Consider the following 20,705-nt stretch of genomic DNA (forward strand, 5'->3'; position numbering starts at 1 on the left):
GCCTTCCCTCCGCCGCCCTCTTCCCTGGGGTCCGTGAGGGTCTCACCCCGTCTGTGCTGAGGCAGAGTGTGTCCCACGACCCTGGTCCCCTGCCGCCATGCCCCCTCCTGATGCCCTAGGACTTTGCAAGCCCCGGAAAAAAGAGAGGCGGGGGGGGGGAGGGTGTTTGTGTGGAAGCTGCCCCCCCCCCCCCCCATGCTGGAGACCGTGTGGAACCCGTGAGGCTGGAGACCCTCCCTCCCTGGTCACCAAGGCCACAGGAGCACCTCCCGCCAGCCACCCAGGGGGTGGGGATCAGCCACATTTTGGTTCAGGCCTTTCTTGGTCAGCCCTCCCCCCTCTGCCTGCCACCTGCCTTTCTCGGGTGGTCGGAGCCTCCCCCCCCGGCTGCACCCCTCCCTGGTGATTTCTGCCCCGCTGGGCACACTCCCCCTCCTCCCCGCCCCCCTCCCCCCGTGTGTGCCAGATCCAGACACAGAACAGACTCACCCCGTCCAAAGGCCAAGGACGGGACCACAGGTTCTTGAGGACCCAGGTGCCTCTCACCCTATCTGGCTGGTGCAGGGGTGGCGAGCTGACCAGGGCCCCGAGGTGCGCCGCCACCCTGTCCAGGCCTCTGGCCCCGGTGCTGGCTTCCTGTGGCCCTGACGCAGCCTCCGGGAGGTGCTCTGGGCCAGGTCTGGGCAGGTGGGCGCAGGAGGGTCCTGGGATGTCGCCCCTTCCAACCTTTCCAAGGGACGGAGCTGGAAGCTGGTTCCGAGTGGCCAGCAGGGGGCAGCAGAGATCAAGCAGGTTGGGGTCCCCAGGGCCGGAGCTGGGACTGGCTGGGAGCCCTGAGAAAGCTTTGCTTCCCCAGGAGCCCCGACCTGCCCTGACTCTCTGACTCTCACGGGTCGCCAGCAGGTCCCGCGGGCAGGGTGCAGGGAAGGGAGGGTTTAGAGCTGCAGCGTCCGAATGCCACCAGGCACCCCCCTGTACAGATGGGGAAACTGAGGCTTGGAGAAGGGCAGTAACATTCCAGACCCCACTGCAGTTCTGGGACAGCCTCAGGATTAGTGTTCCAGGTTTCCAGGTTTCCGGGCTGGGACTTTTTGTACAACACTCCTCCCGGGACAGTCTACACATGAGTGTGATGTATGGGAGGGAGGGAGGGAATGGGGGCTGGAGAGAGGGAAGGGAGGAATGGAGGGAAGGGAGGAAAGGAGGGGGCAAGGGAGGGAGGAAGGAAGGGGGGAGGGAAGGGAGGGAGGGGGCGAGGGAGGAAGGAGGGAGGGAGGAAGGAGGGAGGGAGGAAGGAAGGGAGGGAAGGGAGGAAAGGAGGGGGCCAAGAGAAGGAGGAAGGAAGGGGGAGGGAAGGGAGGGAGGGGGCGAGGGAGGAAGGAGGGAGGGAGGAAGGAGGGAGGGAGGAAGGGGGAGGGAAGGGAGAGAGGGGGTGAGGGAGGAAGGAGGGAAGGAGGAAGGAGGGAGGGAGGAAGGAGGGAGGGAGGAAGGGGGGAGGGAAGGGAGGGAGGGGGCGAGGGAGGAAGGAGGGAGGGAGGAAGGGAGGGAAGGGAGGAAAGGAGGGGGCCAAGGGAAGGAGGAAGGAAGGGGGAGGGAAGGGAGGGAGGGGGCGAGGGAGGAAGGAGGGAGGGAGGAAGGAGGGAGGGAGGAAGGGAGGGAAGGGAGGAAAGGAGGGGGCCAAGGGAAAGAGGAAGGAAGGGGGAGGGAAGGGAGGGAGGGGAGGAAGGGGGCAGGAGGGAAGGGAGGGAGAAGGGAAGGAGGAAGGGAGGAGGGAGGAAGGGGGGGAAGGAGGGGGAAGGAAGATAAAGGGGGAAGAGCATGTTTGAGATCTGTCTCTCGGCCGGGACACCATGTGTCCTCATAGCGAGTTGACCCCACGTCCCCACCAAGCCCTCCCCCAGGGAAGAGGTGGGGGGACAGTGTCCCGCGGCCCCTGAGGTCTGATGTCGAGCGGCCCCGAGCCCACAGCCGGGCACCGCGTCCCACAGGGGCCCAGGCGGGGAGGGCATCGCGGTCCAGGCGGCAGCTGTGACGTCCGGTTTCCGGGAAGTTACGTTAAAAAGGCAAAAAATAGGTGCGTTAACCTTGACCCCGTGCGTCAGCAGCGTTACCGGCTCGTCCCAAACGAGGTGCTTTGCGTTCCGTGCCTCACACCGTCTCTGGGGCATGTGGTGCTCCCAGCGCGTCCCGAGGGGCGCGTGTCGGAGTGTGGGTGGCGGCGGACCGTGTCCCCGTCCCACTCCGACCCTGCACACCGTTCACGATTTAGGGTGACTCATCGAGCTGCGTGTGAACGTGATGCGACAGGGGAGTCTCTTCTGTGCTCTCTCCTGGGATTTCCTCCTCCGAGTCCCCTGCGTCCCCCTTACCAGGACCCCATGACCAGCCGGGCCCCCGTGCCCCCAGGATCACTCTTGCAGAGCCCCCGTTGGGGTGGAAGGCCACGCGTGCACAGGCTGGGGGGTGAGGCCGTGGGCACCGGAGAGGGGCCGCTCCACCCCCTCGGGGCTTGTGGGGGCCTGGCTGTTACTGTCTCCCACGGCTTTGCGCGTCCTGCCCGCACCCCCCGTAAACCTTCCTCGTATTGGCGGTGCTCGGGGGTCCCTGCTGAGCCTCAGCGCGTGTTCCCTCCAGGTTGATCCAGTCTTTCGACAAACGACCTTTGAAGTGGGTCCCCACCCCCAACCCTGCCCCTCTGGCCCGAGGTTTCCGGCGGATGGGCTGGAAGGGACCTTGTGACAGACCGGACAGACAGACGGTCCCCAGCCACCGGGCACGCGGCCTGCTGGTGGTTGGCTGGCCCGTAGAGCGGGATGCAGCTGGCGTGGCCGCTTCTGGGCCTGCGCCCTAGAACCCCCTGCCTGACCGCCTTCCCACCTGCCGACCGATGATGCCGGCGTCCCGGGGCCCCGTGTGTGACGGCGGGACTGTAACGTGGTCTTGTTGGAAGGTGTCGGGGGTGGGGGGGGGGACAGAGGGCCGGGCCTGATGCCAGGGACCGGAACACAAGGGCACCCGAAAGCCAGGACCGCCACCGGGAGGATCAGGTTGTGCTCGAGGAGGGAGCCCCCCGACCCGAGATTCGGCCGTGATGATGCTGGGGAACGGGAGCCCCCTCTGTGGTCAGACGTGCGTGCTTCTGGGTAACTCGGGTAAAACCTCGCAGGTGGAGGGAAAGAATTCGAATCCAGAGCCTTGATAGCCACGCTTCTAAGAATCCACGTCTGTGCTTGCTGGGACCAGTTCGAAAATGTTTGCGTCTCTTTCCCCGAGGCCCCGAGCGTCTTCCTTCTTGGTGGGTCGGTTCCCAACTGCGGGCCCGCCCTGCCTGGGGCCTTGGACGCTCCCCTGGATCCTTCTGTCCGAACCTGCTTTCCCGTCACCTGGTGGTGGCCGTGACCTGGCGGAGGAGGCCCGGGTCGTCCCCTGCGAGCCAGGCCCTCACTCTCCTCATTCTCGAGCCCCCATGGAAGCCGGCGGGTGGGCGGGCCGCTCCCCGGGGGCTCCTCGGGGAGGGGGCCTGAGGGCCCGTGGCCAGGGCCCCACAGCAGGCCCAGCTCGGAGCTGGGGCACGTCCTGGTGTCCCTGGTCCCTTCTTTCATGATCACCTGTGCGAGTCATTCCCTGAAGGGACTCAGGGCCAACGGGGCCAAGAGGTCCCGATGGGGGTGTCACAGAGCTGCCCGCCGGTGGTCAGCTGGCCGTCCTCGCTGGGGTGGGGGGCCCCCCATCGGCCTCTCACTCGCCCGCGGGGACCGGAGCCGGAATTTACCGGAACCAGCAGGGAGAGGGGGGGAATCGATTAACGGCTCGGGGCCTCTCTGTGCACGTCAGGCACGGCTGAAAGCTGCTGTGTCCCAGGTTCTCCGGCCTGCGTGCGGGGGAGGGGGCGAGGGGACGCAGATTGTGATCCTGTGCTCCCGGGTCGGGATTTCGCACACTGGACGCAAGGATCCTGTTCGATCCCGGCCTCGGCGCGCCGAACCCCACGACCCGGCACTTGCCGCCGCACGGGGACGTCACCACCACGGCCGAGACCTCGCGTTTGCTTCCTTCTGACCGTGTGAACGCTGGCCAAGCCGGAGGGGTGGCGACGCTTCCTCTCACGGCCCCGTTTGGGCCCTGGCTTTCGTCGTGCCATCGTCTCGCTGCCGCGGTCCAGGTGCCGAGCGTCGTCTGTCGCACGGGTGGCGCTCACACGTGTGCGAGAGCGGGTGTGCTTGGTGCCCCGCGTCCGCCGGAAGTTGTTTGCAAACACTCCTCGGTCCCTTAACAGCCTCCTGCTGTGCCAGCGTTTGATTTTCCCCTCCCGGCGACATTCCTCCCGAGCGGCCCTGCTCCAGCCGCCTCCAGGACCGCAGGGCCCTCTGGGACGCCTCCCCGCCTCCCGGAGCCCGTCTTCCTCCCTTCTCGCCTGCTGCTGTGGTTCGTGCCGGGCATCGTCCTGCAGTGGCTTTCTCAGGACAGGCGCGTGGGGGGTGGGCGTTCCTGCGATGGCGCGTCGCTGACGGTGTATTTACTCCACCTTCACCCTGGGCTGGTCCTTGGCTGGCTGGAGACCTCTCTCGGGGGTGCCCGTCCCTCTCCCACCGTCCCCCGGCCGCCGTTAACGTTAGTCTGCTCCGGCTGCTGTCACGGCAGCTCACGCATCACGATTCCCCCGTCCCTGTCCCCTGGTTCTGGGGGTTGGAACTCCGACATCATGCCTGCTCCCTTCTGAGGCTGGGGGCAAATGAATTCCATGCCCTTCTTGCTCCTGGGAGTTTTCCTGCGCCCTGACCGTCCCGCGGCGTCTCCCCATGCGTGGGTCTGTGTCCAAATGCTCCCTTTGAAAAAATATTTTTTTTAATGTTTATTTATCTTTGAGAGAGAAAGAGAGAGAGTGAGAGCAGGGAAGGGGCGGAGAGAGAGAGGGAGACACAGAATCCCAAGCAGGCTCCGGGCTCTGAGCTGTCGGCACAGAGCCCGACGCGGGGCTCGAGCCCACGAACCGCGAGATCGTGACCTGAGCCGAAGTCGGACACTTGACTGACAGAGCCACCCAGGCGCCCCCCAAATGCCCCCTTTTCCCGGGGACCTGGGTCATCCTGGACTAGGGACCTGCTCTGCTGCGGTGTGACCTCACCCCAGTCAGCGATGTCTGTCAGGACCCCATTTCCAGGTCACATGGCACCCTGGGGTGCTGTGGATGAGGACCTTCCACATAGGAAGCGGGGTAGGGGGGTCGTAGTTCAGCCCGGAACACACAGAGAAGTCACTTTCATTCCCCGGCCTCTGCGTGTGACCGTCGGGCCTTCTCACGGCTTTTCGGACCTCCTGTTCCTGCCGGACACTTGGGAATTTCCGGGCAACGTGCCGTGGAGGGTCTTTGGGTCCGTCTGCAAACGCTCCTCGTTTGGCTTCCTGTATTCCGCCCCCCCCCCGCCTCCCGGTCTGTCTGGAGCTCTCGTCTGTTGGATGTTGGACTCATGCGCTGATGTTCCGAGTTTCATACTCTTACTTCCCACCGACCCTGTCTCCTTGCTGTCTTACTTTTGGGGATATTTCTGCAACTTCGTTTGCAACACTTTCCGCTGAGTTTTGCGTTGCTGCTATTGTATCGTGAGTTCCTTGGGGCTCTTTCTTGTCTTGAGGGTCGGTCGTCTCCACCCTTTCACGGAATTCTGTTCTTGTTTTATTTTTTAAATTTTTTTTTTAACCTTTATTTATTTATTTTTGAGAGACAGAGCACAAGCGGGGTATGGGCAGAGCGAGGAGGAGACAGAATCGGAAGCAGGCTCCAGGCTCCGAGCTGTCCGCGCAGAGCCCGACGTGGGGCTCGAACCCACGAACCGTGAGATCGTGACCTGAGCCGAAGTCGGACGCTCAACTGACTGAGCCACCCGGGGGGCCCCTGTTCTTGTTTTATGGGGAACCAAATCTCCCTGAGGATATGGAGGAGGTTTTTGAATTTTCGCTTTGGCTCCCGTGATAGCCCTAGTTCCCCAGTGTTCCCCCGCTGGGTCCTTCTTGCCCGCGGGTCTAGACATCCTCACATGCCCGTGCGTTTTTAAGGTGAGACAGTGAAGGCTTGATTGCAACCTCCACGGCTGGGCCGTGCTGTTGGGGGCGGGGGCTTCACCGCAGGTCGCAGGTCAGGCGAGCAGACCCCTGGGGGTCCCCGGGGCTCCCGGCTTCGGCGGGTTATCCAGGGAGGAACACCCGGGTCTTTCCCGGAGACCTGTGTTTCCCGGAAGCCCGTCCACGCCTGACCCTCTGCCCGCCTGGTGGCCCTGGGTCGGGGGCTCCCCTCACACGGGGTCGGTTTGCCTGTGACCTCCTGGGGACACCGCCGGGCAAACCCACCCGCCTGGAGCCGGTATCGTGGTAACCGCGGACTCCGCTGTCCTCTCCCTGCTCCTCTCCGTCCGGCGTCTCCGCGGGGCCTGGCCGAGGCCCCTCGCGTTGCCCCCTCGCTCCCGGCTGACGGCCCTTTGCCCGGCAGCTGCGTCTGTGCTCTCGTCTGGTCTGCTCTGTGCCTCTCGGGATGGGCCACACCAGGGGCACCTGTGCTTCCTGACCCGGAGGGTTGGGCCAGAGGGAGGCCTTGGCCAGGAAGGACTGAGGTCGGCGTGCTTTGGTGCCGCCGGGGCGCAAGGAAGCCCTCCTGCGTCGTCCCCGCGGTCAGGTCTCATCCAGGGCCACTCCCGGTCCCAGCCGAGCCCCCGACCCCTCCTCTGGGCCCTCAGCGTTCTCTTCCCGGCCCAAACGCCTCTCGCTTTAGGAAGCCTCCCCTGGACACCGCAGACGAGCCCGGCGTCTGGTTCCCTCGTCCCCAGAGCCCTTCTCCCCCGCCCAGCACTTGGACGAGTTTCTGTCTTCTCCTCCGGTCGACTCTTGATCCCATCCCGCGGGGAGGGGTAGGCTCCCCTCACATCCCACACTCTGCAGAGCGCCTGTGGGGACCCAGCAGACATGGCTTTGGTGAGCGAGCAAAGGAATGACTGAAAAGGCCCTCTCCTCCAAGAAGCCCTCCGGGGCTCCCCTCTCCCAGCCTCAGCGGCCACAGTCCTCACCACTCTTGTAACACCTACTGCTGTTTCTTTGCCCTGTGGCGGCTTGCAGCCCTGCCCACCCCTCCCTGCCCACCACCCTCCGTGTGGTCCAGGCCTCATCCCTTCTGGATCCCCAGGGCCTCCCCCGGTGCCCGGCACACAGTAGGCACACGCTGACCTGACGGCTGAGTTTGGGAAAGACCTTGTGTATCTGTACCTGGGGCCCAGGTGCCCCGGGCAGGTATTTAATTGTCGTTTTCTCTATGGACTCACTGTTTTGTGTCGGTGATGTTTTTCCGGAGTCTGATCCTCCCTGGTGACGGCGTACCTCTCTGCAGGGGTCGGGGGCGTGGGGCTCGGGAGACCAGGCCCAGCTGTGCAACCGGCATCCCCAGCCCCGTTGTGTGGTTGCCAGGCGTGGGCCCCGGGGTCGGCGGGTCTGAGCCTCAGCCGTGATTCCGCGGCCGTGGCCCTGACCTCTCCAGGCCGCCGTCTTCATCCGCGAAGTAGGAAAGATAATTATGCTGGAGGCAGGCCGTGGCGGGAACCAGATGAGGTCATGGGTGCGGGGCGATTTGCACAGTGTGTGACACGTGCAACCGTTCAGCTCCCCGGCCGCCGGACCTGGTCCTCTGCGGTCGGTCGAGGGTGGGGTGCCGGGAGCCACACGCGCACGAACGTAGGCTGTGATGAACGTGAGCTGTTGGCCACGGTTGTCCTTCCGTTCCCGCTGGGGCGGCCCGATCCCACGCCTTCGTGGATTTACCCCTGCCCGCTCAGCGAGCGTCCCCCTTCAGCAAGCGCCTACATCGGCCAGCGGTGAAGTGAGCTCGCCGTCGCTGGAGGTATTCAAGAAGCCACCCAGCAGCTTCACACCCTGGCCGGTCAGCCCGGGGGCCCCTGGTGACTTACCCAGGAGGGGTTTTCACTCTCGAAACGGGGGGCGGGGGGGCCCCGCGTGCTCGCGTGCTGCCCACCGAGTTGAATCCGAGGAGAGCTCCAGCCCGAATGTTTGCCCTTTTCATCTCGCCCGTTGCCATGGGAACGGCGAGCGATTGCAATCACCGCTGTTTGTATTGTGAACTTGGCTCCGTCAACGCGGCTTCGGAAAAACAAGACATACAAATCTCGACTTGGGCGTGAGGCTCGTTCCCGTTCCGAACCAGCCCCCGGGGACGTCCTGCCCCTTCCTCCCCGTCTGTCAATTCCCACCGAACCCCGCTTCCGGCCGCCCTCGGAGGACGCGCTGGGAACCGGCCACGCTCCCCCGGCCACGGCCCGTGGCCTCCGTGGCGGGCTCTTCCTACCACGTGCCCGGCTCGCCTTCTGGAGACGAGAGAGAGGGGCCGTCTGGGCTCAGGCGCCCCGCAAAGCGGCACCTGCGTCGGGGCACCGAGCGGCCCCCGCCCGCCCTCCCCGTGGCCCAGCTCTTTCCGCCACGCCGCCCGAGGGACGCCCCGCAGCCCCCTCCCCGCGCGCTGGCCCAGTGCCCGGAGCTGATCAGTGACAGCACTTCGCTGGAGTAGGAAGGACTCCAGGGAGCATCCGACCCCAGCCCGGGTGTCGCCACCGAGAATAAATCCCTGAGGGAAGAAGCGGCTTGCCGGAGGCCACGCCACCCAGAGTGGCTCTGGCCCCCGTGGCCGGGTTTTCTGTAAATCTGTCGCGTCAGGGCCGCCTGCCCCGGGCCCTTCATTTCATCCGCTTTGCCAAGTTGCAACTCTGAGCATTTGAAATACACACGGGCTTCAGCGACTGGTGTAGAATTTTCTAAAAAGGGTCTGAACTCTGGAGACGGGCACTCGGTGACACTCGGTTCTCAGGCCGGAGCCGTGGGCCGGGAGAGGAGGTGGGTCCTCAGCGGTTTCAGAACCAGCCCCGGTCCCGGGAATCTGCCGGCCGTGTGGCGTCGGGGGACCCGCTTGGCCTCCCGGGCCCTCGGTGTCGTCTTCTGTCCACTGGAGGGAAGGGAGCCGGCCTCGTCCACCTCGCGTCACTTGTGAGGGTCCCCACGAGCTCGTGGGAATGTCTCCCTCTTGTAAGGTGTAGAGAACCCCCGAGGTTTTAAACGCGGCCGTTCCCGTGACGGAGTCTTAGGACGAGGCCTTCTGGCTCCAGGCGAGGCTGGGTTCCCCTTCTGGCTCCACTTGAGGGATCTAAGTGTTTACTCTTTTTTTTTTTTTTAATGTTTATTTATTTTTGAGAGGTAGAGACAGAGTGCAAGCAGGGGAGGGGCAGAGAGAGGGAGACACAGAACTTGAAGCAGGCTCCAGGCTCCCAGCTGTCGGCCCAGAGCCCGACGCGGGGCTCGAACCCACGGACCGTGAGATCGTGACCCGAGCCGAAGTCGGACGCCCAACCGACGGAGCCACGCAGGCGCCCCGGTGTTCACTCTTTTTGTTGGGGTGCAGATGATTCCCCTTCGACGGTGCTGTGACGCAGGGTTCTCCCAGCAAGGGCCGGAGGCCGTTCTTGTGAGGCCCCCGCAGATCTCCTGCCCCTTCCACCGGCTCCCGGCAGGACCGTGGTTCTCAGCCTGGTGTGTCCGTCACCTGTTTGAAAACCAAAAGCCTCAGAAAGGGAGCTCGTGTCGTGTCTTAAAAACCACTGCATTTTCGGTTTTAACTGGACCCTGATTCCTCCCAGAGCGAAGCAGCGCCCTGTGCAGGGCTGTGTCCCCAGGTGGCCAGGGACAGGGACAAACCTAAGTCGACTCAAGTATTTGGGGGGGGTCCCTGAAAGGACACACACGAGGGCACAGGAGAGACGGGGTCACACGGCAGGCGGGCGAGGGAGGCCCCGGGGATCTGGAGCTGGGCCAGGACAGAGGCGGGCTGGGTTGGCGTGGACGGACCCCAGACCCGCCACTGGTGAGCTGGGTGGCCGCGGCCAGGTCCTTTGTCTCTGCGAGCCTGTGGCTTCTGGCGTGCGGGGGTGGGGACACCATGCGGCTCCTGGCATATGGGGTGGGGACCCAGGCCGGCTTCTCGCACGTCCCTGACTCCTCCCCTCCACCTGCCGCAGCCCTACCTCGTAGGCCCCGATTTGCCGGCTAAGCCCCTCTCGGACCCGTCCACTCTCCCCGTCCACAGCCTCTGCCTCCCCACCCCCCCGCCCCGCATCCCAGCTGCCACCACCCTGCCCTGCCAGGCCGGCTGCAGAGCCCCCTGCCCGCCCCCGGCCCCCGCGCCCCCTCAGGTCCCGTCTGCACATCACAGACTGATGCTTTTCTGCATGCGGACCCGTCCTCCCTGGCGGAGACCAGGCTCCCTTCCGCGGCCACCGCTCTGCCTTCCTGCCCGGTGAGAAGCCCCCGGTCCCCAGCGATCGCCCCCCAGGGCCTCTCCACACGGAGCAGCGTCCCGGCCTCCCCGGCTCGCGGGTGATGCTTATCCTCTGGGTCTCAGGGGAGGTGCGTCCTCCTGAGGGAGGGTGCATCTGACCGCCTGCCCGGAACCCGCACCCCTTACAGGATCTTTCCGGGGGTGTGCCCACGTGGTTGGACGCCTAGCACAGGGCGGAGCGCGTGATTCCGGGGACACATCTGCCTGCGGCCACGTGGAGACCTCTGAGCTTCCAGAGCCACGGCCAAGGGTGGGGCGGAGCAAGGACTTCGGCCAGGCTCCTTCTGGCGACCACAGGGCTCCTGCCACGCTCTCCCGGCTCCAGGATCCGTCCTTTGAGCACCCATGTGAGCAGAGAGCACTGTGCTCCAGCTCTGACTCACTCCCCGCCAACTCCTACTCACCCTTCAAGGCCCCGTGCAAATGTCCCTCGCCTCCTGATCTGTCTGTGCCGCTATTTCTGTCCCCAGCCCTGACCTGTGATCTCGGGGCAGGAATTCTGTCTTATTCGTCTCCAGTCACGGGGCTCCTGGAGCCCGGAAGGGGGCTCTGACCTTCCCACCTCCCCGGTGGGCCCCCGTGTGCTGGGGGCCGGGAGACCTCGTGGTTCCCTCCGGTGACCGGCACGGGGTGAGCTGGAACGAGCTGGAGGAGACACGCTTCCCAGAGGGGGCTTCAGGGTCGCGCCCCGGATGACGAGGGGGCACACAGGGCAGTCTGAGGGCCCCGCTCGGACAGCCGGCACCTTGGGGGGGGGGTGGGGGAGGGCCTGGAGGAGCCCTGAGGGGCCCAGACACCAGGGCTGCCGGGCGCCCTTCCTGCGGGGGGGCGGGCAGGGGCCGGGGCTCCAGCCGCCTCTTTGCAAGGCGGCCCCGTCCCCTGCCCTCTGCTCGGCTCCCAGTGACAAGTGCCCAGGAGGCCAGGGAGGCAATTTGTTGTCGAAATGACCAAGTTCACTCTGGGCACATTGGAGAAAAAAAAAACAAAAAGCTATTTCCTAGTGTCTAAATCTCATTAAAAAAGCAATTTTGCAATCAATTACAATGCAATTTAGCCACTAACTGTTTAATTATAAAAAAAAAAAAAAAAAGGAAGCTGGAAAAGGAGCAGAAGTGAGTTTGCTCTCCCGGTCCTTGTATCTATGAGCCGGCCCTTGGAGGGCTCTCTGCAGCAGGACGGGCGGGGCCGGCCGGGCCCGGCTACACCGCGAGTTAAACTTTCCGAGTCCGTATATTATATTCGCCGGAGGAGGTCCCTCGCGTTCGAGCACGCCCGGAGTGGGAGAGACTCATGTTCCGGCCAGAGCTCGGACCTTCCTTCTGGAACCGCCGCGGTGAACGACGTGGGGGGTGAAGGAGAGAGGACGTGAGTCTGGAGTGAGGTGGGGAGGAGCCCCACTCACACGTCCGTTCCTTGCCCCCAGGGACAAGGGACGGGTCCCCTCGGGGCTCTGCCCAGTCTCCTCCCGTCTCCGCACCTGTCGCTGGCCAAGAGGGGGGCCCCACCCCGGGCCCCTGCTGATCACTTCTCAGGCCCCTTCTGGCTGGACCCCACGCGTGATCCCGGTCCACAGACCGCTGCCATGAGCCACACTCCGCCTTTCTGCCGCCGTGGCTCCCCTGTTGCGAGGGCAGAGGATTGGATACAGAGGGCACAGGTGCCTGGGTCTGTGGAAACGTCCACAAGAGGTTTATCTTTAGAGTCTCGAGGGTCGGGGCGATGCCTGCCGGGGGTCTCCAGGGGCATCGAGCAGCAGAACGGCCTCGGCAGGTGCGCTGGCTGCAGAGGGGAAACCAGTGACGTCCGCGCACTTGTCGCAGACGATGTCCGTGGGGATGCTGCACGTGGGCTGAAGACACATAAAACCACGAAGGGAACGATTCACTTCCGACCTCGGTGCATCCGTGGCGTGGTTAGGGCCCGACGCCCGCGAAGCTTTGGCCGTGGGTTCTGTTCGCAGAAACCGTCAAACTTCGCATCAGAAAATTCCATTCCTGCCCTCAGGCGGGGTCTCGGCAGTGTCCCCGGCGCAGCTCGGATCTGGCTGCAGGCTGAGGACTGATCCCGGCCTCGGGCCGAGTTCCGGCTCCGTTTGCGGACGGGGCTCTGGGCCTGCCCAGGACTGAGGTCCAGACGCCAGCCCCAGCCTGCGCTTGGGCGTCCGCAAGGCCGGAGGCGAGCCTGGCCTCCCTCGTAAGCTCGTTCTCCACCCCCCGCCCCCCGGGACAGAGCTGGCGTCCGGGTCCTGCATCCGTGAGGCTCAGAGCCTCCACACGTGGGGGAGACGGCCGGGGCTCCCCAGACCGCACATACTCCAGGTGCACAGGCGTGCAGGAGGCCTGGAGGATGAAGAAGGCAAGCCTTTTGCCCAAGCCCAGCCGGTTGGAGGGCGCCCCAGCCTCCTCTGACGTCCCCTTGCTGGGGCCCGGTCGTGCCCCCCCCCCCCCCATCCGCATGGTGAAGCTCCGATCCCCAGCGTGATGGTGTCCGGAGGGGCCTTGGGACGTGTTGAGTGACAGGAGGTCGTGCGCGTGGCCCCAGGGTGGGATCGGTGCCCTCGTGAGCAGAGGAAGGGACGCGAGGTCTCTCTGCACCGCAGGGGACACAGCGGGAAGACGGCCGTCTGCGAACCAGATAAGGCTGCTGGAGCCCTGATGGCGCCCGCGGCCTCCAGAGCCGTGAGAGGTCAGCGCTTGCCGTTCGAGCCGCCCCGTCTCTGCCGGATCTGCTTACGGCCCAGGTGCACGACCAGCCCCGTCCTCACCCCTTCTCGCCCCTTCCTTTGCCCCGGCTCACCAGGCGCCACAGCTGGGAAGCTGTAAAAGTGACGGTGACGATGATGGTGGTGCCCACCCACCGCGACCAGCCACCGGGCCCACGTTTGTCGGCGTTATTCGCATCGTCCCGCCGCGGACAACCCGACGGATGGGTGTTTTCGTTCGCTCGTTTTACACGGGGCGCCAGGGACTCGGTGACCCAGCAAGACGCAAGCTTAGGCCTTTCTAGGTCACGAGGGCGCTTTTAACCACCGCCCCCCCCCCCCCCCACCGTGCTCCCTGCCAAGAGGGACGTGAGGCAGAGAAATGAGGTCATACCTGCACTTGAGGGGGAGCATCTGGGTTGCTGGGCCCAAGCAGGGGGATAAGGGAGGGACCGGGAAGCCGGCAGCGGGGTGCGGGGTGGCCGCACGGAGTCCAGCCCTCTGCGCACGCGGGAGGGACTCCTCCACGGGGAGAGGGGAGGAGCCGTCACCCCGGGCCCTGCCTGTCCCGCCTCGTCCCGGCGCACGGCGGCTCCAGGTACAAAGGCCGTGCGGCCCGAGAGGCGGCCACGGCTTCAGGGCCTCGGGCGTGACCGGGGCCCACCGGGCCAGCCTTGACCCCTGTGCTTCCACTGTCTCTAATTGCCAATCAGCCGGGCTCTGGGCCGCGCTGCTCGGACGGAAGACATAATTATGTACTGATTTCCTTCCGAAGATGCACGGCCTGGGGTCAGTGCAGCACTTTCGCGGCCCTGCATAAACACGGTCTGAGGAGGAAGAGGGTTCCTTTTCGGGGGGGAGTCAGGGGAGCCCGGCTCCTGGGTGAGCGGGGGCGGGCACGGCAGCGACAGCCCCCCCCACCCCCACCCCGAGGCTGCGATTCAGAGGTGGGTGGGCCCCCCAGGGAAACCGAGTCGGGCTCTGAGCCTTGACGGGCTGGTGAAGTGAGTCGGGATTGTGCGTGCGGACTGGTCCATCCACGTGTCCCTCCTCCGTTAGTGCCATTTCCTGCAGATGTCCCCGGGTGATGAAGCTTCATGGCGCTTTGCCACGTGGCATATTCTCCCTTTCCCGGTCCTCCGGGGACCGTCTGAAATACAGGCCAAGCACTCTTACCTCAAAATTATATTAAGGAGTTTAATTAACAGAAATGAGTCCATAAGCCATAGATGGCGGCCTAAGAGTGCCGCGGCAGACACACGCGGGCTCCCGGCGGGCTCCCTGTGCCCCTGGGGACCCGGCCGCGTCATCCACAGCCTTCGAGTCAGGCCGTGACCTCCCCTCGCTTCTCAAGAAAACCCCTGGGATGCGGGAGGGGCACAGACTTAAAAACTAAATCTGGAGGGTGCACTGTGCGTTCGCTCGCACAGTGAATGCTGAGCCGTGCACTGTCTTCGTCAGAATTTACTTTTCTTGGTACCTCCTTCTAGTTCCTTAGTGAGCTGTTCCGAGTTTTTAATCACTTGACTTTGGTCGAGGGTGAGGCTGTTTTCTGTGCCTTCGTTTTGAGGGTAGTACGGCTTAACGGGCTGAGCCACCCAGGCGCCCCGCGTCTGGGGCTTCAAGCTCCGCACGAGGGAGTCACCGCCAGGGCCACTGTCCTCGGACCGGGGCGCGTGTGGCGGAAAGGAATCCCCGGTGCCAGTGCTTCGAGGGACCCAAGGGCACCGCCACCCAGCCCCGCTCGCGGACGGACGTCCTCGTGCACCTTCTCCGAGCGGGACGGGCACTGAGCTCCGAGGACGCAGTGCGGCTCCGGGAGGTGCAAAGGCCCGGCGTGTAACGGGCGCGGAGCTGGGGAGGTCGCGTTCCCTTGCCCCCCGTGCGTCCCCATCCGTCCGCCTGTCGCTCGGGGTGGCCCCCGTGGGCTTTCAACTCTGGGGGCTCTCCTGACTCTGCCTGGGGCGCCGTCAGCGGTTTCGGGGTGGAGTCGAGTCCCCCCCCCACCCCCTCCCCGCTGGGCAGGTTGTTGCCATAATGCGTGTTCTTCCCCGGTCCACCCCCGATCTCTTCCACGGTTCGTTGGCGTGGCGTCGTTTTTATAAACTCGGGCATAGCGTCAGGCCGACGTTTGTAAGCAGAAAACATCGGTGTGGCGAGCAACGCCACGTATCACCGCCAACGTGCCGGAAAAAGGTGACGGACGCCCTGGGAGCTCCCTCTCCGTTTTCACGACTTCCACCCTCTCCGAGGTGATCGCCGCCCCGGATTTCGCGTTCACCGTCCTCCAGCCCTTTCCTCCAGTTTCCCCACAGGCATGTGTCTCTCCGATGTGATACGCGGCCGACGCTCTCGCGGCAACGAATGAGCTTGGTCAGGACTCAATTTGGTGGTGTTCAGTTGTGGGTTTTTTGTTTTTTCTTTAAGCTTATTTATTTTGAGAGAGAGAGAGAGCACTAGCAGGAAGGGACGCAGAGAGAGGAGAGAGGGAGAATCCAAGCAGGCTCTATGCTGTCAGCACAGAGCCTGACGCGGGGCTCGACCCCATGCACGGTGACCTCAGGACCTGAGCCAAAACCAAAAGTCAGACCCTTAGCCGGCTGAGCCCCCCCGGGCGGCCCCATAAATGTAAACAGTTGTAACACCATCACATGCAGTCCGGAATATTTCCACCTGCCTCCCCCCAAAGGATTCCTTGTACCCACCTGCTGTCGTTTAAAAAACACAAGGGGCGCCTGGGTGGCGCAGTCGGTTAAGCGTCCGACTTCAGCCAGGTCACGATCTCGCGGTCTGTGAGTTCGAACCCCGCGTCGGGCTCTGGGCTGATGGCTCGGAGCCTGGAGCCTGTTTCTGATTCTGTGTCTCCCTCTCTCTCTGCCCCTCCCCCGTTCATGCTCTGTCTCTCTCTGTCCCAAAAATAAATTAAAAACGTTGAAAAAAAAATTAAAAAAAAAAACAAAAAAAAACAAAAAAACAAAACACATCCTCCGGGCGCCTGGGTGGCTCAGTCGGTTAAGCGTCCGACTTCGGCTCAGGTCACGATCTCGCGGTCCGTGAGTTCGAGCCCCGCGTCGGGCTCTGTGCCGACAGCTCAGAGCCTGGAGCCTGTTTCAGATTCTGTGTCTCCCTCTCTCACTCTGCCCCTCCCCTATTCATGCTCTGTCTCTCTCTGTCTCAAAAATAAATAAACGTTTAAAAAAAAAAATTAAAAAAAACAAAACCACATCCTCATGGGTATGAAACGTGTCTCCTTGTGATTTCAATTTGCATTTCCCGACGGACGCGGGTACGGAGCATTTTCGTGTCTTAGTTCTGACCCGTGCATTTCCTTTCGTGGAAGGTCTTTTCCAGTCTGGCTCATTTCCAAACTGGTGTTGCTCGTCTTTTTGCCCTTGATTGGCGAGATTCCTTACATATTGTGCGTGAGTCCCTTGGTTGGGATCCGCATGCTGAACGTTTCTCTCAGTTTGTAGCCTGCTGACTCACTTGGTTAATGGTACACGTCGGAGAGAAGACGCGTACCTTTTGATTAAGTTGGCCTGTTCGTTTTTAAAAATCTCATGAGTGTTGTTTTCCGTGTTCTGAGAAGCCTTTGTGAGCCGGGGAACCTCGCTGCGCCTCCCACGCAGGGCTCCTCCCTTCTCCCCGGATGAGTGGGTTCTCCCCGCACCAAAGCAGTTCTCCGTCACGCCAGCCGGATGTATTCCAGAGTAACCCGCTTCTGACCCTGCGCACCTGGAGACGGCCTCGGATCCCACGGGGTGAGGGCTCAGCCCCACGAGACTGCCCAGCCCCCCCTCGGGGGCCACTTGTAGGTCCTGACCAGCCAGCTCTGAGTCCGAGGTTCCCACGGCCCCCTCTTCGGGTTCGATCACTTTGCTGGGTGGCTCCCAGACCTCAGGAAACAGGTGACCCGTGTGCCATGAGAGGACACAGCTCGGGGACAGCAGACGGAAGGGGTGCCCAGGGCGAGGGGCAGGGGAGGGGGCAGAGCCTCCGTGCTGTCTGCAGGTACCACTCTCCCCACACCCCTGCGTGGTCACCCGGCCAGGAAATTCCGGAACCCGGTACTTCGGGCGTTTCTGTGCAGGTCTCCTATTAGGGGCAGAACCGATCATCACTCAATTTCCAGGCCCTCTCCAGAGAACAGAGGATGAGACTGAAAATTCTAAGCTTTTATTCATAGCTTGGTCTTTCTGGCGACCAGCCCCCGTCCAGGAGCCACCAAGAGTCACCTCCTTAGGACAAAGGACGTTCCTATCACCCAGGCAATGCCGAAGGATTTAGGAGTTCTGTGCCAGAAACAGGGGCAGAGACCTGCACACGGGTCTGCCTGTTATTTCATACGTCATCTGCCCCAAGTCTTGAAGGTAACGAGTGTGTTTTCTCTGGAACTTCTGTGGCTCTGGCACTAACTTTAAGTCTATGCTGGGTCTACGTTTTAGACTTCGTATTCTGTTCTGTTCCGTTTCTCTGATCTTTTTTTTTTTAATATTTTTTTGAAAAAATTTTTTTTAGCTTTGTTCATTTTTGAGAGACAGAGAGAGACAGAGCATGAGCGGGGGAAGGGACAGAGAGAGAGGGAGACACAGAATCCGAAGCAGGCTCCAGGCTCCCGGCTGTCAGCACAAGGCCCGACGCGGGGCTCGAACCCACGAACCGCGAGATCGTGACCCGAGCCAACCCACTGAGCCGACTGAGCCCCCCAGGCGCCCGTTTTTAGTTTTAAAAGTAAACACTTTTTCCTTTTTAAAAAATGTTTACTTATTTATTTATTTAGGACACGTGTGAGTGGGGAGGGGCAGAGAGAGAAGGAGAGAGAGAATCCCAAGCAGTCTCCGCCCTGTCAGCACGGAGCCTGACACGGGGCTCGATCTTACGACCCTGGGATCATGACCCGAGCCGCCCTCAAGAGTCGGACGCTCAACCTGCTGAGCCATCAGGCGCCACACTTTTTTTTTTTCTTCCAGTTTTCCACACACTCCTTTTTTCTTGATTAATCTCCTCAGAGAGGCTATCAATTGTATTAGCCTTTCCAAGGAGACGACTCTGGTGATTTTCATGATTGTTTATCTAAGTTTTAGATCATTGATTTTCCCTCTTCTTCTTCTTGCTTCCTGTCTCCTGCTTTCCCTGAATTTTATTTCCTTTCTTTTTTGCGCCTATAGGTGGAAACTGAGACCATTGCTTTCATGTCTTTTTTCTTTATTAACTCAGGCATCTAACGCTCCGGCTTTTCTTTTAACCCCTGTGTTAGCTGTCGCCTACAACTTTGATATGCTTTGCTTTTATTATCATTCACTTTGAAATGTTTCCCAATTCCCTTTTCCCCTTTTTACCCTTTTCCACTGATTGATGGCTTATTTAAAAGTGTTTTGGCTTGATTTCCTGATATTTGGTGATTTTCTAGATGGCTTACTGTTACCACGTTTAAGTTTGATTCCACTGGATTGGAGAATATAACCTGCGTGATTTCCGTCTTCCTGCGTGTTTTGAGACATGCTTTATGGGCAAGCAAATGGCCTGTCCTGGCGACCGTTCCTTGCATTCCTGGGAAGAAGGTGACTTGTTGATGGGGTGACCCCTCGATGGTGTGCAAGGCCCTCCTTCACATCTTCTGTATTCTTTGGCACGAAGACAGTGAGGAGGGCTCCGAGGACATGCTCTGTGCTGGCGGGGCTGGCGGACAGGGTCTCCCTGCAAGGAAACAGGCTTTGCTGTAACACGCCAATTCAGAACCCACGTATCTCACGCTTAGAGACTGTCTACACCAGCAGATGAAGGTTACTCGATTTCTTTAAGTCGACTACTCGCTAAGGGCGTCAGGTGTGTCTGTCCTGGCTGGGGGAGCGGGGGGGGGGGGGGGGGGGGGGGGGGGGGACAAGCTTTCATCAGGGGACGGGATATTGCCTGTGGCTAAGCGTGGCTGGTGCCCTTTCCTTCAGAACTGAATGTGCCCGGTGAGCCAGAGTCTGCTCTGGTGCCTTAGATGAGGCCTCTGCCTTGCACCCAGCGTGGTCGGTGGGCAGTGCGCGTGGGCCCCCAGCGTGCACGTTCCTTCTGACTGCTCGGCCCCGACCCTCGGGGCTCCCGTCCCGTGTGGCTGTTGGAGCCCAGCAGGGGTTAAACCACCCACCGCAGAGTCCGAAGTTACCAGAACCGAGCATTCGTTGTTCCGATGGGGAGCCGAAGCCCAGAGGGCGGCGGGGGGTTGGGGGAGGTCACGTGCTGAGTGGTGCCACGCGGGAACGAGTGTCAGCTCTCCCGTCCCCTCTCCACGGCTTCGGCCCCGGGCCGGGACCCGAGACAGCCCGGCACGGCCAGTGCTGCACAGCGTGCAGGCCAGAGGGTCAAGGTGAAGGGTCAGGAGGCCTTCTCTGTCCCCAAGACCCCCGTCAGGAGACGGGAGCCCTGAGGGGAGCATGGCCTGGGCCCGTCTGCCATCTCCGGGCAGCGCTGGAAATTCCTCCAGGCGTCAGCTCCCGGGACTGATTCGTTCGGGGCCGAGGTCACAGTCTGTGACCGGGGCGCAGGGGCGTGTCGTCCGCGGGTTAGAGGCTCAATTGCCCCAAGCGGCTGGGAAGGCGAGGAGGGCGGAACCCGCTGGTGAGAGGAGGTAATTGTTCGTGCCCGGAAATCGCGCTGCAAACCGCCAAGCGTCAGCAGGTGAGCGGGCGTCCGCGTGTTTTCGTCCCGGCGATTTATTCGGCAGATCTCTCAATCCGTGGCAAAGTGCTGTTGCCGTGAGGGCTTGATGGTTTGTTTTTTCTGCTTAAGCAAAACATAAATTATCTGGCCCATTAATATCCGGGCGCTTTAATCCATTATTAGAGGAGAAAAGTAAAAATCCTGCACGAAGATGAATGTGTGCTTTTAAGGTGATTAATAACGCGCAGCCCCCGGCACATCCATCACTCTGCCGATGGCCCCGGCCCGGAAGGGAGGAAGGCTACGGGCCCAGAATCCTGCGGGCTGCCGCTGCTCAGTGCCTCGTCCGTCCTCGGCCCCTGCCCCATTCTCCCCTCCTCCAGAGCCCTCCCCAGCTCCCTGGCTCCTTGCCTTCCCCGTAAAAGCCAAGCTTCCAGCGCTCGGCGAACTGCGGGCCAGGGCACCCACTGTGTGCCCGGCCCGGCACCGAGGGCAAGGCCGGAGAGCCTGCGTCCGGTCCGAGTCTCTGCCCTCAGAGGATTTTCTGTGCATTCGAGAGAGGACCGCCCATGGAGAGGAGTCAGGTGCTGTGCCCGCGCGGCAGGCTGCAAGGACCGTCGGAGCTGGGTGGTCAGGGAGAGCTTCCTGGAGGAGGCGGATGAGAAGTGCGTGGTAAGCACAATGAAAGACGTGGATTCTGGAGCCCCGCTCTGTGCTGAGCATCCCGCCGGGGCTCCTTCTCGTGAAACTGTGAGTCCATCCAGTCGCCCTGCGAGGTGGGTATTGTGATGTCCTCTCACAGGTGAGGACACCAAGGCTCGGAGGCGGAGGTGCCTGCCGGGCATCACACAGTGGGGGCTCGGAGGGCTGGGTCCCGACCCTGTGCTTCCCCTGAGGCCCGAGGGGCAGAGAAGCTGGGGGCGGTGTGGACCGTGGGCCTGCGGGCAGAGGGGCCGGCGGGGCGGGCGGGTGGGCGTG

This window comes from Panthera leo, chromosome E1 (assembly GCF_018350215.1).
Source record: "Panthera leo isolate Ple1 chromosome E1, P.leo_Ple1_pat1.1, whole genome shotgun sequence".
In the NCBI taxonomy this organism is placed as follows: domain Eukaryota; kingdom Metazoa; phylum Chordata; class Mammalia; order Carnivora; family Felidae; genus Panthera; species Panthera leo.